Source organism: Pongo pygmaeus, chromosome 14, assembly GCF_028885625.2.
Source record: "Pongo pygmaeus isolate AG05252 chromosome 14, NHGRI_mPonPyg2-v2.0_pri, whole genome shotgun sequence".
Taxonomy (NCBI): Eukaryota; Metazoa; Chordata; class Mammalia; order Primates; family Hominidae; genus Pongo; species Pongo pygmaeus.
This window is the reverse complement of record NC_072387.2, coordinates 52158899-52177022: the sequence shown is the minus strand read 5'-3', so window position 1 is coordinate 52177022 and position 18124 is coordinate 52158899. Positions and strand designations below refer to the sequence as shown.

General features: G+C 36.9%; 1 protein-coding gene across 21 annotated transcripts in view; it reads left to right on the top strand.

Annotated features, from left to right (window-relative positions):
• The window catches only part of ENOX1 (ecto-NOX disulfide-thiol exchanger 1), a 570778-nt gene that overhangs the window by 152606 nt on the left and 400048 nt on the right, over positions 1–18124 (top strand). For 2 of the 21 annotated variants that reach the window (XM_063650798.1, XM_063650800.1), the window contains one exon: positions 768–826. The exons of the other annotated variants lie outside the window; for them this stretch is intronic. The gene's annotated coding sequence lies outside the window, so the exon portion shown is untranslated. The remainder of the gene's footprint in view (positions 1–767; positions 827–18124) is intronic. 21 annotated transcript variants of the gene reach the window in all.

Here is an 18124-nt window from a genome sequence, read left to right as displayed (position 1 = left end):
CAGAAGCAGCAAATACATTTTGTGCAAGCTGAAAGAGCCCCAGGCTTACCTGGCCGCACCACTGACAGGAAATAAGTATTCTAAAGAGTACCTCAACAGTGCCTTGCCAGAGGGGTGCAGAATCTGCAATCTCTTTTCAATGCTGAGGCCAAGAGTCAACTTGGCCCTAACCCAGAACAGGGTTTCCTGCTGTGGGTGGGAGCCTAGTGCAGCTAGTAGCTGCAATTCAGTAATCCAAATTCTAGCAGTCTACCCTGAGGAAAATAAACTCAAAGATTTATGGAAAAGGATATGCATTGCAGTGTTATTAAAAGTGGCAAAATGTAAAAACTTAAATACCCACAAATAGAAGAATGTTTAAGTTATGGCACCTTCACAAGGCAGAATATTATTATTGCAGCCTTTAAAGACTCATGTTTTTAAAGACCTCTTAACCAAATGGGAAAATACATTATGTTAAGTGAATAAAGCAGAGTTCAAAGTGGTATTTACGGTATGAGCCCATCTAATTATATGTATTACATATATATATATATATACACACACGTATATACACACACGTATGTGTGTGTATATATATATGTGTGGTTGTATGTATATATAAATGCCTAGGAAGAGACTAGAACAAAATATTCCAAAAAACATTTTACAGTAATTTATAGGTAGATAGTATTATGTGGAGTTCCATTTTTATGTATTTTTTGTATGAAATATTCTAGTATAAGTAAATATTTTATCAGAAGTATTTACATATCTTTTTTTTTTAGTTTGAGAAGTTGCAGTATATATATACACACACCCTCTATTCTACATTGAGGCTCACAAGGTAATCCTTTTACTTCATGTGTATATATTTCTTTGTAGTAAAGGGCAGGAGCTTCAGCTTTTGAAGTAAAACCAACAAAAACCCTTCTGAGGACTCTGTATTAATGGCAATAAGCTTTAATTGAGGGGAGAGTGTTTTAATTGTATTCCTATCTTAAATGATAGGGATTCCTAGTTACTGTTGTCTTGTTCTTGGAATACTCTTTTCACACCAGTGTTGAAAGTAGGGTTTAAGGACTACCACACAAACAAGCCCAGAAAATAAAGATGTGGTGTAATCAAGTGTGAGGGACTAGACAGTGAAAGTGGATACTCATCTGGCAAAATTGTTGTTGCTCAGCCTTAGTTTTTACACATGCAATGGCTTATTTCCACCCCTGAAAAGAAGCTGCCTGTAAAGGCTGTCCACTTAATGCTTCTTTGAATGATAGCAGTCCACCCCATTCTCCCAAAATACTGACTAAAACAGACAAAAATAAGCATACATGGTGAGAATGGTGGGATTAGGGAATAGTCCCAATAAAATACCTCAAACTTCAGAGAAGTTTTGTTTAATATAATCTGATTTAGAATAAAATAGAAGACACCAGGAACTGGAATAAAAATTCCCTTCTCAGGACTCTGCGTAGTGTTCACTTTTGTTAAGTGGAGGAGGCTTAGAAAAGCTCCACTAATCACCTTCAAATTAGATGAACTAGGGCTAGGTGGGAGGCAGGCAAGTGAAAGGAAGGCATCTACTAGAAGCTCACTCCTGAATACCATTACTTCTTTTCTATCCTGTAAGAAGAATTTTCTATAAAAAAAGTTCTTAAGTTGACTCTAAAATGGCAGATGTGAGGGCAAAAACAGATGGCCAAGAGCAATTTCTGGAATGTAAACCAGTGGTGTAAACCAATGTCAACTCTGCAGAAATGTAATTGGTTCAACTGAAATGTAAATGTAAATTGATACATCTATGGAAGGCAATTAGGTAACAGCTATGTGAATTAAAAATACAGAATTCCACTTTCAAGTAATTGGAGTGGATGTGATTTCCCTATTCCTCTCACTAAATACAACAAAAACTCCTGGACATTCCATATAGAACAAACACAAGATTCTGAAAGGCAGAGAGGAGGAAAGAGACTGGTTAAGGACATGAGACCCAGAGGAATAACCTGGTGGTAAGTTCCCTATGTTGTCTTCTTATCTTACATATCCAAGACTTGACATTGAAGAAGCTAGCAAGCTGGGAATACCAGTGGGCACAGACAAAAAGCCCCCAGTGAAGCCTGAACAGAAAAAATTGTGGCCCCACTCTTACCCGTGCCAGGGAAGCCTGAGTGCAGAAGCTAGACTTTCTTTCACTTTCCAGAGGCTATAACTATTCTCCTGTGGGGTAATATCAGAGACAAAGTAGGGAGCGAGGACTTTCATCCCTGCTGGTTGGTAACGACTTGTTCCCTCTCCTCATTCATGCTGCAGTATCAGTCAGTGGATTTCCACTTCTACCTAACAAAAATTATGTACCCCTGCCCTTTCTTGCTGGGGCTGTGATATTGGAGACCTAATGGAGACTCAGGACTTTTACCATTGCCTAGTGGTCGTGGGGCTACCCTCACATCAGTGTCTGAGGAGGCCACAGAGAGATCTAGAAACCCCAACCATATCCAGCAGTTAAAATAAACTCCCACTTGGGTGTCAGTGAAGGCCAAGTGGGGAACCTGGACTTTTATACCTGGCAATAGGAGATGGCATTCTCCTTTCCCCTACAGGGGCAAGGTCAGGAAAAGCCAGTGAAAACAGAAGGTTTAAATAAGGTTCAAGGTCTCAGAGCATAATATAAAAATGTTCAGCTTTCAATTGAAAATCTCTCTTTATACAAAGAACCAGGAAGACCTCAAATTGTATGAAAAGAGACAGTCAATAGCTGCCAACACTGGGATGACTGTCAGAATTATCTGAAAAGGACGTGAAAGCAGCTATGGTAAAAATGCTTAAACAAGCAATTACACTTGAAATAAATGCAAAAATAGCTCAGCAAAGAAATAGTCTCAGCAAGGAAATATGAAGAGGAGCTAAATGAACATTTTAGAACTGAGAATACAGAAACTGAAATAAGATGCTCAGCAGATAGACTCAACAGCATAGTGAAGGGGAGAAAGGAAGGCATCAATAACTGGAAGACATAACAATAGAAATTCCAATCTCAATGATGAGAGAAAAGAGAATAATGATAAGCAAACAATGAACAGCACCTCACAGACCTGTGGGATTATAACAAAACATCTAACATTCATGGCATTGAAGTCCCAGAAGGAAGGAGAAAGAAAGCAGTGCTGGAAAAGTATCTGAAGATATAATGGCTGAAAATTTCTCAAATTTGGAAAAGATCTAAACCTACAGACTCAAGAAGCTGAGGAAACCCCAAACAGAATAAACACAAAAAAGTTTACACTAAGATGCAGTATAATTAAACTTCTGAAAACTATATTCAAGAAAAAGTCTTGAAAGTGAGAAAAAAATGACACAGGAAAAATCAATTAGAAGGACAGCGTATTTCTCCTGAGAAACAATGAAACCCAGAATAAAGTGGCACAATATATTTCAAGTGCTGAAAGAAAAATTATCAACTCATAATCCTAAACCCAGTGGAATTATCCTTCAGGAATGAAGGAGAAATAAAGACCATCTCAGGATAAGGAAGATGAAGGGATTTAGTCACCGTAAACCTGCCCTAGAAATGCGATTTGAAAAAGTTCTCTAAATAGAAAGGAAACAATAAAAGAAGGACTCTGGGACATTAGGAAGGAAGAAAGAACACAGTAAACAAAAGCATGTTTAAACATGGGTAAACATTAAGCTTTCCTTCTCCTTTTGAATTTAATAAATATATTTGGTAGTTGAAGTGAAAATTATAACCCTGTCTGATGTAGGTTGTAAATAAAAGCAGAGGAAATATTTAAGACAACTATATTTTAAGTGGGGAAGGCAAAGAGACTTCAAAGTATATAGGGTTTCTATACTTCACTCAAACTGATAAAATGATACTAATAGACTGTCTGAATTATACATACATATGTGGTACCCAGAGCAACCACTAAAATGTAAGAAGTACATTTAAAACACTATAGGTGAATCGAAATGGAATTCTAAAATGATTAACCTACTTGAAACACAAGAAAAAACAGAGATGAAAAGCAGAACAAACAAAACAAAAAGTAAGATAACAGACTGAAGCCCTAACATATCAATAATTGCATTAAATGCAGATAGTCTAAAACCATCAAGATGGAGGCTGTCAGGGTGATTAAGAACATGAACCAGCTGTATCCTGTCTACAAGAAACATCAGATATAATGACATATGCACATTGAAAATAAAAGGGCAGAGAAGATATACAAACATTAATCAATGGAATTCAAGAGTGGCTATGTGAATATCAGATAAAGTAGACTTTAGAGCAAAGAAAATTGTCAGAGACAGAGCTGGACATAATATAATGATGCAAAGATCAATCTACCAGGAAGATATTGCAATTCTAAATGTTAATGCACGAGACAACAGAGCTACAAAATATGTGAAGTGAAAACTGATAGAACAGAAAGGAGAAACAGGCAAATCTACAATTATATGTGGAGAGTTCAACACCCCTTTCTCAAAAGTTGATAGGACAGTTATACAGAAAATCAGTAAGGATATAGAATATCTCACAAAACCATCAACTAATAGGAACAAATTTACATTTATAAAACAGTCCACCCAATAACAGCAGAATATATATATTTTTTCAAATGCCTGTGGACTATATCCCAAAAAAGATAATAGCTTGAGTGATTTTAAAAACCCTCAATATAAGGCCATTGAAACCATAGAGAGTATGTTCTCTGATCCAAATAAATCAAGCTAGAGATAACAGAAATATAAGAGGACAATTTCCAACACTTTGAAACTAAATAATATACTTTTAGTCAATGCATGGGTCAGAGTATTGGGGACATAAAAATATATTGAACTAAATGAAAATGAAAATACAACATAAAATTTGTAGGTAGATAAAGCAGTGATGAGAGGGAAATTTATAGGACTAAAAATTCATACATTAAAAATGATGAAATAATCTTGAATTAATAATTTATCACCCCAAAAACTAAAACAAAACAAGTTAAACTTGAAGCAGAAAAAGGGAGATAAAGATAAGAGCAGAAGTCAAAGAAATTGAAAACAGAAAAATAGTAGAGAAAATCAGTGGAACAAAGTGCTAGTTGTTTGAAAGATCAATTAAATTAGCTTCTAGCAAGACTGACAAAAAAGGGAGGATACATAAATTACTAATATCAACAAAGATATTGTATATGTCACTGAAGACCCTGCAGACGTCAAAAGGAAATTAAGATAATACTGTGAGCAACTTCACTGACATGAATTTGACAACTTAGAAGAAATGGACCAATTCCTTGAAAAACACAGGCTACCACAACTCACCCAATATTATGTTTGTAATTTGAATAGTACTGTAATTACTAAGGAAATGTGATTTATAATTTTAAAACTCCCCCCAAAGAAATATCCAGGCCCTGTTTGTTTTATGGAGAATTCTATCACATGTTTGCAGAATAATCAATACTAATTCTACAGAGTCTCTTCCAGAAAATAGGAAAGGAAGCAACACTTCCCAATTTATTTTATTAAGCTAGTATTTCCCTGATACTAGAACCAGACAAAAATAGTACAAAAAAGAAAACTATCTACCAGTATCAATCATAAATAGAGAAGTAAAAATACTTAGCAAAATATTAGCAAATAGAATTCAGCAGTATATAAAAGAATTGTTTACCATAACCTAGTGGTATTTATTTTGTAGATGCAATGCTGGTTCAATATTTGAAAATCAATCTATGCAATCCACCACATTAACAGGTTAGAGAAAAGAAGCCACGTGATCATATCTATTGATGCAGAAAAATCATTTGATTAAATTCAGCACCTATTTATGATGAAAATTCTTGGAAAAAAAAGAAGGAATAGTGGGATTTCTTAAACTCAATATGTGACAGTCTACAAAAAAAAAAAATCCTAGAAATAACATTTTAGTTAAAGGTGAAAGCCTGAATGCTTTCTCTTCAAGATTGAGAACAAGGCAAGGATATTCAATCTCACTACTCTTATTCAACAGAGTGCCAAAAGGCAAGAAAAGGAGCAAAAAGCAATAGACTGAAGAAGAAGAAAAAAAGTTGTTTTTATCTGCAGATGGCATGATTGTGTATCTAGACTATATCAAATAATCTATAAAAAAATCCTGGAGTTAGTTCAGCAAGGTTGCAAGATACAAGCTGACCATATAAAAATCAACTGTATTTTGATATACTGGCAATGAACACATTGACACAGAAATTGAAAAATACAATACCATTTACAATTGCTCTAAAAAGAGTTACTTAGGCATAAATATAACAAAACATGTATAAGAAATGCATGCTGAAAACAATACAATACTGATGAAAGAAATAAAAAGGATTTAAGTAAACGAAGAGACATACCATGTTTATGGAGTGGAAGATGTCAATTCTCCCCAAGCTGATATGTAGATATTGGTAGCAATTCCTATCAAAATCCCAAGAATATTTTTTGAGGATGTCAACAAAATTATTCTAAGTTCTTTATGGATTGGCAAAGGAACTATAATATTTTGAACAATTTTAAAAAATAAAGTGGAAGGACTCAGTCTAGGCAATTTTATGAGATTATATAGATACAGTAATCAAGACTGTGGTTGGTGATGGATAGAGATATATCACTGTAAGAAAATAGAGAACACAGGTAAAGACCCACACAAATATGAACAGAAGTGCATATGATTTTTGACAGAGGTGCAAATTCAATTCACTAGAGACAAGATACTCTTTAAATAAATGGTTCTGGAGCAATTTGATATCCATGGGCAAAAAAATGAACTTCATTCTCAGTATCACACCTTATGTAAAAATTCGAAATGGATTATGGACTTAATGTGAATCACAAAACTATAAAACTATTGGAAAAATAGGAAAAAATCTTTGGTATCTAAAAATAGACAAAGAGTTCTTAGACTTGATATCAAAGCATGGAAAAATTTCACTTCATTAAAATTAAAAAGTTTGCTCTGCAAAAGACCTTGGTGAGTAGATAAAAATATAAGCTATAGATTGGGAGAAAATATTTGCAAAGCAGATATCTGAGAAAGGACTGGTACCCTAGAATATACAAAGAACTCTCAAAAGTCAACAGTAAAAAACAATTCAGTTAAAAAAGAGGAAAAAGACAAAAATAAATATTTTACTGAAGAGTATATAGAGATGGCCAATAAGCCTATTAAGAGATGCTGAACATCATTAGTCATTATGGGAATGCAAGTTAAAATCACAATGAGTATCACTATACATGAATCAGAATGAGTAAAATAAAAACTACTGACAACATCAAATGCTAGCAAGATGCAGAGAAACTAAATCATTTTTACATTGCTGGTGGGAATGTAAAATGGTACAGCCACCCTGAAAAATGATTTGACAGTTTCATAAAGAATTAAACATGCAACTATCATACAGACCAGTAATGGCATTCCTGGGCATTTGTCTTGGAGAAATGAGTACTTATATTTACACAAAAATTTGTACACAAATATTCATAGCAGCTTTATTTACAATATTCAAAAATTGGAAAAAACCCTGATGTCTTTCAATGGGCAAATGGTTAAACAAATTGTGATATACACATATCATAGAATAGTGTTCAGTTGTGATATACACATATCAATGAAAAGGAGGAGCGGGATCATCATGGCAGATGGGAGGCAGGACTAGATTGCATCTCTGGACAGAGCAGCGTGCGGGGACTCACATTGTGAATGTTAGCTCCAGATCGACTGCAAGAACAAACCAGCCATCCCAAGAGGACCCACACACCCTCTGAAGGAAGTGGACCCGGGATACCACCCCCCAAAACTGTTGAGTGCCCCAACTGTGAAAGTGGGAAAGGGAGACCATCCTCTTCCGAATACACACTCCCACTGGAGAAGCTGAAGGTCTGTTTGTGGAAGAAGTTTCCGACTTTACCTGGAGCTGAGTCAATTTGGAGAGCTGAGCGAAATACAGGAGTTGAGGAAACAGAAGGGCCCTGGGAGCTCACTGGGTCCCCTAGCAGGCCATTCCTGCCTGGCACCACAGGGGTCCAACAGGAGAGGAGCAGGGGGTAAAACCACACAGGGAGAAGGACATCTCTAGCTGAACTTTGTAACAATTTAAACGGGGTGAGAAGCCTCCTGGCCAGAATTCAAAGGAGGGTGCAAATCCGGTGTGCAGACTCCACAGGCAGGCAAAGAACCAAGCCCTTTTCTTTCGTAGTTGGAGGCAGGTATCCTGGGGCAGGTTTTCAGACTCGTATTGCTCTCTGCCTGGAAACAGACATGGGGCTGTTGAGGGGGGCATGGTGGCAGTGAGACTGGCCCTTCAGTTTGTGTGGGAGCTGGGTAAGGCCTGTGACTTTCTCCACTTCCGTGACAACCTGCAATTACTCAGCAGAGGCAGCCATAATCCTTCTAGGTAGACAACTCCAGTGACCTGGGAGTCTCACCCCCATCCCTGAAAGCAGCCTCAGCAAGACCCTCCCAAGGAAAGTCTGAGCTCAAACATGCCTAGCCCTGCCCGGACCTAATGGTCCTTCCCTACCCACCCTGGTAGTGGAAGATAAAGGGCATATAATCTTAGGAATTCTAGGACCCCACCCCACCACCCATTCCTTCCCATACTACCACAGCTGACGCTCTCTGGAAAGTGCCACCTCCTGGCAGGAGGGTAACCAGCACAAAAATAGACCATTAAACCACCAAAGCTAAGGACCCTCATGGAGTCCATTGCATCCCTGACCCCCATCCCTGCCACCTCCACCAGAACAGGCGCTGGTATCCACAGCTGAGAGACCCGTAGATGGTTCACATCACAGGACTCTGTGCAGACAACCCTCAGTACCAGCCTGGAGCCAGGTAGACTTGCCGGGTGGCTAGACCCAGAAGACACACAACAGTTACTGCAGTTTGGCTCACAGGAAGCCACAGCCATAGGAAAAGGGGGAGAGTACTACATCAAGGGAACACCACATGAGACAAAAGAATCTGAACAATAGCCTTCAGCCCTAGACCTTCCCTCTGACAGAGCCTACCCAAATGAGAAGGAACCAGAAAAACAACCCTGGTAATATGACAAAACAAGGCTCTTCAACACCCCCCAAAAATATCACACCAGTTCACCAGCAATGGATCCAAACCAAAAAGAAATCCCCGATTTACCTGAAAAAGAATTCAGGAGGTTAGTTATTAAGCTAATTAGGGAGGGACCAGAGAAAGGCAAAGCCCAGTGCAAGGAAATCCAAAACATGATACAAGCAGTGAAGGGAGAAATATTCAAGGAAATAGATAGCTTAAAGGAAAACAAAATCAAAGATTCAGGAAGCTTTGGACACATTTTTGCTCTGGAAATTCTCAGCAATAGAATTGAACAAGTAGAAGAAAGAAATTCACAGCTCGAAGACAGGGTCTTTGAATTAACCCAATCCAACAAAGACAAAGAAAAAAGAATAAGAAAATATAAACAGAGCATCCAAGAAGTCTGGGATTATGTTAAATGACCAAACCTGAGAATAATCGGTCTTCCTGAGGAAGAAGAGAATTCTAAGATCTTGGAAAACATATTCGGGGGAATAATTGAGGAAGACTTCCCTGGCCTTGCTAGAGACCTACACATCCAAAAACAAGAAGCACAAAGAACACCCAGGAAATTTATTGCAAAGAGATATTCATCTAGGCACATTGTCATCAGGTTATCCAAAGTTAAGATGAAGGAAAGAATCTTAAGAGCTGTGAGACAGGAGCACCAGGTAACCTATAAAGGAAAACCGATCAGATTAACAGCAGATTTCTCAGCAGAAACCTTACAAGCTAGATGGGATTGGGGCCCTATCTTCAGCCTTCTCAAACAAAACAATTATCAGCCAAGAATTTTGTATCCAGCGAAACTAAGCATTATATATGAAGGAAAGATACAGTCTTTTTCAGACAAACAAATGCTGAAATAATTTGCCATTACCAAACCACCACTACAGGAACTGCTAAAAGGACCTCTAAATCTTGAAACAAATTCTGGAAACACATCAAAACAGGACCTCTTTAAAGCGTAAATCACGCAGGACCTATAAAACAAAAATACAAGTTAAAAAGCAAAAGAAACAAAACAAAACAAAGTACACAGGCAACAAATAGCATGATGAATGCAATGGTACCTCACATCTCAATACTAACACTGAATATAAATGGCCTAAATGCTCCACTTAAAAGATACAGAACCACAGAATGGATAAGAACTCACCAACCATCTGCTGCCTTCAGGAGACTCACCTCACACATAAGGACTCACGTAAACTTAAGTAAAGGAGTGGAAAAAGGCATTTCATGCAAATGGACACCAAAAACGAGCAGGGGTAGCAATTCTTACATAAGACAAAACAAACTTTAAAGCAACAACAGTTAAAAGAGACAAAGAGGGATGTTATATAATGGTAAAAATCCTTGTTCAACAGGAAAATATCACAATCCTAAACATACATGCACCTAACACTGGAGCTCCCAAGTTTATAAAACTATTACTAATAGACCTAAGAAATGAGATAGACAACAACATAATAATAGTGCAGGACTTCAATACTCTGCTGACAGCACTAGGCAGGTCATCAAGACAGAAAGTCAACAAAGAAACAATGAATTTAAACTATACCTTGGAATAAACGGACTTAACAGATATATACAGAAAAGTTCATCCAACAACCGCAGAATACGGTTGTTGAATAGAACATTCTATTCAACAGTGCATGGAACTTTCTTCAAGGTAAACCATATGATAGGCCATAAAATGAGCCTTAATAAATTTAAGAAAATTGAAATTATATCAAGCACTCTGTCAGACCACAGTGGAATAAAACTGGAAATCAACTCCAAAAGGAACCTTCAAAACCATGCAAATACATGGAAATTAAATAATCAGCTCCTGAATGAGCACTGGGTCAAAAACAAAATCAAGATGGAAATTTAAAAATTCTTCAAACTGAACGACAGTAATGACACAACCTATCAAAACCTTTGGGATACAGCAAAGGCAGTACTAAAAGGAAAGCATAACTCTAAACCCCTACATCAAAAAGACTGAAAGAGCACAAACTGACATTCTAAGGTCATACTTTAAGGAACTAGAGAAACAAGAACAAACCAAGCTCAAACCCAGCAGAAGAAAGGAAATAACCAAGATCAGAGCAGAACTAAATGAAATTGAAACCAAAAAAATGCAAAAGATAAAGGAAAAATCCGGTTCTTTGAAAAGATAAATAAAGTTGATAGACCATTGGCAAGATTAATCAAGAAAAGAGAGAAAATCCAAATAACCTCATTAAGAAAGGAAACAGGAGATATTACAACTGACACCACAGAAATACAAAAGATCATTCAAGGCTACTGTGAGCACCTTTACACACATAAACTAGAAAATCTAGAAGAGATGGATAAATTCCTGGAAAAATACAACCCTCCTAGCTTAAATCAGGAAGAATTAGATACCCTGAACAGACCAATAGCAAGAAGTGAGATTCAAAGGGTAATTAAAAAATTACCAACAACAAAAAAGCCCAGGACTGGACAGATTCACAGCAGAATTCTACCAGACATTCAAAGAAGAATTGATACCAATCCTTTTGACACTATTTCACAAGATAGAGAAAGAAGGAACCCTCCCTAATTCATTCTGTGAAGCCAGCATCACCCTAATACCAAAACCAAGAAAGAATATAACCAAAAAAGAAAACTACAGACCAATATCCTTGATGAACATAGATGCCAAAATCTTTAACAAAATGCTAGCTAACTGAATCCAACGACATATCAAAAAGATAATCCACCATCATCAAGTGGGTTTCATACCAGGGATACAGGGATGGTTTAACATACACGAGTCAATAAATGTGATGCACCACCTAAACATAATTTAAGACAAAAATTACATGATCATTTAAATAGATGCAAAAAAAGCATTTGAAAAAAATCCAGCACCCCTTTATGATTAGAATTCTCAGCAAAATCAGCATATAAGGGGCATACCTTAATGTAATAAAAGCCATCTAAGACAAACCCACAGCCAACATAACACTGAATAGGGAAAACTTGAAAGCATTCCCTCTGAGAACCTGACAAGATGAGAACAAGACAAGGATGCCCACTCTCACCACTACTCTTCAACATAGTACTGGAAGTCCTAGCCAGAGCAATCAGACAAGAGAAAGAAATAAAGGGCATCCAAATCAGTAAAGAAGTCATCAAACTGTCATTGTTTGCTGATGATATGATTGTTCACCTTGAAAACCCTAAGGACTCCTCCAGAAAGTTTCTAGAACTGATAAAAGAATCCAGCGAAGTTTCCAGATATGAGATTAATATATACAAATTAGTAGCTCTTCCATATACCAACAGTGGCCAGAGAATCAAATCAAGAACTCAACCACTTTTACAATAGCTGCAAAAAAAAAAAAAAAAAAAAAATTTAGGAATATACCTAACCAAGGAGTTGAAAGACTTCTACAAGAAAAACTACAAAACACGGCTGAAAGAAGTAATAGATGACACGAACAAATGGAAATACATCCCATGCTCATGGATGAGTAGAATCAATATTGTGAATAATGACCATACTGCCAAAAGCAATCTACAAATTCAATGCAATTCCCATCAAAATACCACCATCATTCTTCACAGAATAAGAAAAAACAATTCTAAAATTCATATGGAACCAAAAAAAGAGCCCTCGTAACCAAATCAAGACTAAGCAAAAAGAACAAATCTGGAGGCATCACACTACCTGATTTCAAACTACGAGGCCATAGTCACCAAAACAGTGTTGTACTGGTACAAAAATAGGCACATAGACCAATGAAACAGAATGGAGAACACAGAAATAAACTCAATTACTTAAAAGCCAACTGATCTTCGACAAGGCAAACAAAAACATAAAGTGGGGAAAGGACACCCTTTTCAACAAATGGTGCTGGGATAATTGGCTAGCCACATGTAGGAGAATGAAACTGGTTCCTCATCTCTCACCTTATACAAAACTCAAGATGGACTAAGAACTTAAACCTGATACCTGAAACTAAAAAAATTCTACAAGATAACATTGGAAAAACCCTTCTAGACATTGGCTTAGGCAAGGATTTCATGACCAAAACTCAAAAGCAAGTGCAATAAAAACAAAGATAAATAGCTGGGACCTAATTAAACTAAAGAGCTTTTGCATGACAAAAGGAACAGTTAGCAAAGTAAACACACAAACCACAGAGTGGGAGAAAATCTTCACAATCTATACATCTGACAAAGGACTAATATCCAGAATCTACAACGAACTCAACAATAAGAAAAAATCAGTCCCATCAAAAAGTGGGCTAAGGACATGAATAGAAAATTCTCAAAAGAAGATGTACAAATGGCCAACAAACATGAAAAAATGCTTCACATCACTAATGAGCAGGGGAATGCAAATCAAAACCACAATGGGATACCAGCTCATTCCTGCAAGAATGGCCATAACAAAAAACAAAAAACAACAACAAAAAAACAGTAGATGTTGGTGTGGATGCAGTGAACAGGGAACACTTCTACGCTGCTCGTGGGAATGTAAACTAGCATAGCTGCTATGGAAAACAGTGTGGAGATTCCTTAAAGAACTAAAAGTAGAACTACTATTTGATCCAGCAATCCCACTACTGGGTATCTACCCAGGGGAAAAGAAGTCATTATTCGAAAAAGACGCTGACACATGCATGTTTATAGCAGCACAATTCACAATTGCAAAATTGTGGAACCAGCCCAAATACCTATCAGTCAACAAGTGGATAAAGAAACCGTGGTATATATAAACCATGGAATACTATGCAGCCATAAAAAGGAATAAATTAACAGCATTTGCAGTGACCTGGATGAGATTGGAGACTATTAAGTGCAGTAACTCAGGAATGGGAAACCAAACATCCCATGTTCTCATCGATATGTGGGAACTAAGCTATGAGGATGCAAAGGCATAAGAATGATACAGTGGACTTTGGGGACTTGGAGGGAGAGTGGGAGGGGGGCGAGGGATAAAAGACTACAAATATGGTACAGTGTATACTGCTCAGGGGATGGATGCACCAGAATCTCACAGATCACCACTAAAGAGCTTACTCATATAACTAAATACCACCTGTACCCCCAATAACTTATGGAAAAATAAAAAAAAAGGAACGAGTTATTGATATACACAACAACCTAGATGACTCTCCAGGATATTATGCTGAGTGAAAAACACCAATCTCCAAAAATTCCATGCTGTATGATTCCACTTATATAACATTCTTGAAATGACAAAATTATAGAAATGGAGAACAGATGAGTGGTTGCCGGAAGCTAAGAGCGTGGGGAAAGAGTTAAGTGGGTATGGTTGTGAAAGGGCAAAATGAGAGATTCTCAAGCTGATAGAAATATTCTCTATTTTAGCTGTATCATTGTCAATATCCCGGTTGTTATACTGTGCTATAGTTTTGCAAGATGCTACCATTGAGGAAAACTGGGCAAAGGTTACACTGTATGTCTCTGTATTGTTTCTTACAACTGCATGTGCAGATAGGATTATTTCAAAATAAAAGTTTAATTTAAAAATACACATACACTTTGGCTGGGCACTGTGGCTCATGCCTGTAATCCCAGCACTTTGGAAGGCCAAGGTGGGTGGATCACCCGAGGTCAGGAGTTTGCGAGCAGCCTGGCCAACATGGTGAAAGCCTGTCTCTACTAAAAATTCAAAAAAAGTAGCCAGACATGGTGGCAAGCGCCTATAGTCCTGGCTACTCAGGAGATTGTGGCAGGAGAATCACTTGAACCTGGGAGGGAGGTGGAGGTTGCAGTGAGCCGAGATCACACCACTGTGATCCAGCTTGGGCGACACTACATCTCAAAAAAAAAAAGAAAAAAGAAAAATACACTTTGATCTTGAATTGAATTTCTAAGAATTTATTCTATAAATATTTTGTGCTCACATGTACACAATTATTCATTCTATGGATATTCATTTCAATATTAGCTGTAGTAGCAAAAGTATATATTAGCATGTTTTTTAAAAAGGATGGAATTTCCAGAAACAGACTCAAGTGTACCTATTCACATGTATGTGTGTGTGTGTGTTTATGTGTATATATATATATACACATGTAAATACACATTTAGATATGTATGTATGTACACATATATATGCATAATTACTCCATATATCCTAATACATTCCAAATGAAGTAAATCTATAAATGTAACAAATGGAAACAAACATAGTGGTAGAAAGTATAGGTAAATATTTCATAATCTTGGAGTGGGAAAAATCTTTTAAAAATGGGACACCAGTAATATAATCATAGAGGGAAAAGATTGATGAATTTAAGCCTATAAAAGTTTAAGGTTTTGTATGACCAAAGCAGCATCACCCAAATATATAAACTGCACTTAGTAATGTAATGTCCATCAAGAAGAAAATGGCAAAATAACTGTGGTATATTCATATAATTGATTACTCCACAGCAACAACAATGAATAAACTACAGATACAAGGAACAGCATGGGTAAATCTCATGCATAGAATGTTGAGCCAAAGAAGTTATTTACAAAACCAGTCTATGGTGTTAAATGTCAGGTTGGGGGTTAATTTTCAAGAGGAAGGAGGGAGTAGTGACTGGCAGGGATGTGAGGGAGTCTCCATGGAGCTGTGAATATTCTGTATCTTGACCTAGTACAGAGTGCTACAGGTAGAACAGGGAGATGTTTGCCTTGTAATAACTCATTAAGCTGTGTGCTATTCTGTATGTGTATTTTACTTTAAAAGTTTAAAAAGTAAGCATATAAACAAAAACAGATTTTTTTTTGTCTCTCAAGTTAGCAAATGATGTTTTAAAAGTGAAATTGTCTTTTGATTGTACTATAAATTGATGAAACTCTTCAGAACGCACACTGGTATTGTGTTCCAAAATTTTATCCAGCAATTTTCATAACAGGAATTTCTCCTCAGGACAAAATAAGGAAAGTGCAAGAGGGAGCATGCATAAGGATATCCATAGCAGCTTCATTTATAAAATGAAAATCAGGAACACACGGAATGCCCAGCATTGGCAGATTGTTTATATTGATAACCATACATACGGAATACATTCTAGCTTATGCTGAGGCAGAGCTACTTTATCTGTATGAAAAGGTGTATCAGTGGTTTGGTGATCAGGGCAGCAATTTCTAGATCTCTCTCTCATACAGTTATATATATTCATACATAGGCTCACATGTAACTCTCAAAACCACACTGTTAACATCTTACCTAAATAGTTTGAAATACTAGTCACTAAAATGTCACCAGAATTTATCTTTTTAATATGTGTATGTATGTATGTATGTGTGTGTGTGTGTTTACTTGTTTTACCTTTTGCATTCTTTAAAAAATACAAGTAGATAAGTAGATATGAGTTTCAAACCTGAGGAAAATAATAAAATTAAACAAAAATTACTGAGGAACATTTTTGGATGTTTCTTCTAGTACCTCCCCACCTCTGCAGTAGTTAGGTTTTTAAGTTAAAATAGGAGGAAAAGAAGAAGGGAAGAGAGAGAAATGCCAACAAATGATATATTTGTTAAATTTAATCACGTTAAATGATAACATGGAAAGAAGAGTAAGATATGAACCATATCATTACAAACAGTTTTTCTTACACATGAGCAGAATTATTCCTAGGTCATGTGTCAATTAAATTGTTATTTTCATTTGTAGCTTGAATGATAGTGATATAATTCTAAATGTTTCCTAGTATATTGAAAGGATTTAAAAATATTATATGTCAGCTGGGTGTGGTGGCTCATGCCTGTAATCCTAGCACTTCGGGAGGCTGAGGTGGGAGGATCACCTGAGATCAGGAGTTTTAGACCAGCCTGGCCAACATGGCGAAACCCCATCTCTACTAAAAATACAAAAATTAGCCAGGTGTGGTGGCGGCACCTGTACTCCCAGCTACTTGGGAAGCTAAGGTGGGAGGATTGCTTGAACCCAGGAGGTAGAGGTTGCAGTGAGCCAAGATCACACCACTGCACTCCAGCCTTGGCAACAGAGTAAGACTCCATCTTAAAAATATATATATATTTTTAAGATGGAGTCTTATATATATAAATATATATAAAATGCATATAAATATATATTTTATATATATATATAATGTCAAACTTAAAGACACATGCACACGTATGTTTATTGCAGCACTGTTCACAATAGCAAAGACTTGGAACCAACCCAAATGCCCATCAATGATAGACTGGATAAAGGAAATGTGGCACATATACACCCTGGAATACTATGCAGCCACAAAAAAAGGATGAGTTCATGTACTTTGCAGGGACATGGATGTAGCTGGAAACCATCATTCTCAGCAAACTAACACAGGAACAGAAAACCGAACACCGCATGTCCTCACTCATAAGTGGGAGCTGAACAAGGAGAACACATGGACACAGGGAGGGGAACATCACACACCAGGGCCTGTCGGGTGGTGGGGGGCTAGGGGAGGGATAGCATTAGGAGAAATGCCTGATGCAGATGATGGATTGATGGGTGCAGCAAACCACCATGGCACGTGTATAATGATGTAACAAACCTGCATGTTCTGCACATGCATACCAGAACTTAAAGTATAATAATAATAATAAACTTAAGAGTTTTCATGATTAATTAGATCAGGCATGGTTCCAGGTTTTGTGAAGTTTTAAGATTATATAATTTTTGAGGCTGTCTGTAAGAAGAGAGAACAAAATTTTGAATGCAAAGTTAGTTCCTGGTCCTTGGAAGGGGCCTGTGTGGGCCCCAGAACTTAAGTTTCCGTCATGCCATGCTGGATTCACCTGTTAAAATGTATGCTACACACATACATTTTGTTTACTTATGCCTTGCTCCCCCTCTTTGGGGGGTATTATTGCTCACTATTATTCCATTATGAAAACATACCTACTTGTCACTGATACAATTTAAAGCTCTTATGCAAGCAGATTTATTAAAATACAAAGAATAAGAATATGTAGTTAAGCCTTCCTGCTGAAGTTTCATTAAGCTCACTGATGTCTCAAGGCCCTATACATATAGTAATTGGATTTATTTATTCCTCTTATGTTAAATAAATTAAATTATTCAGTATTTAATGAATGTTA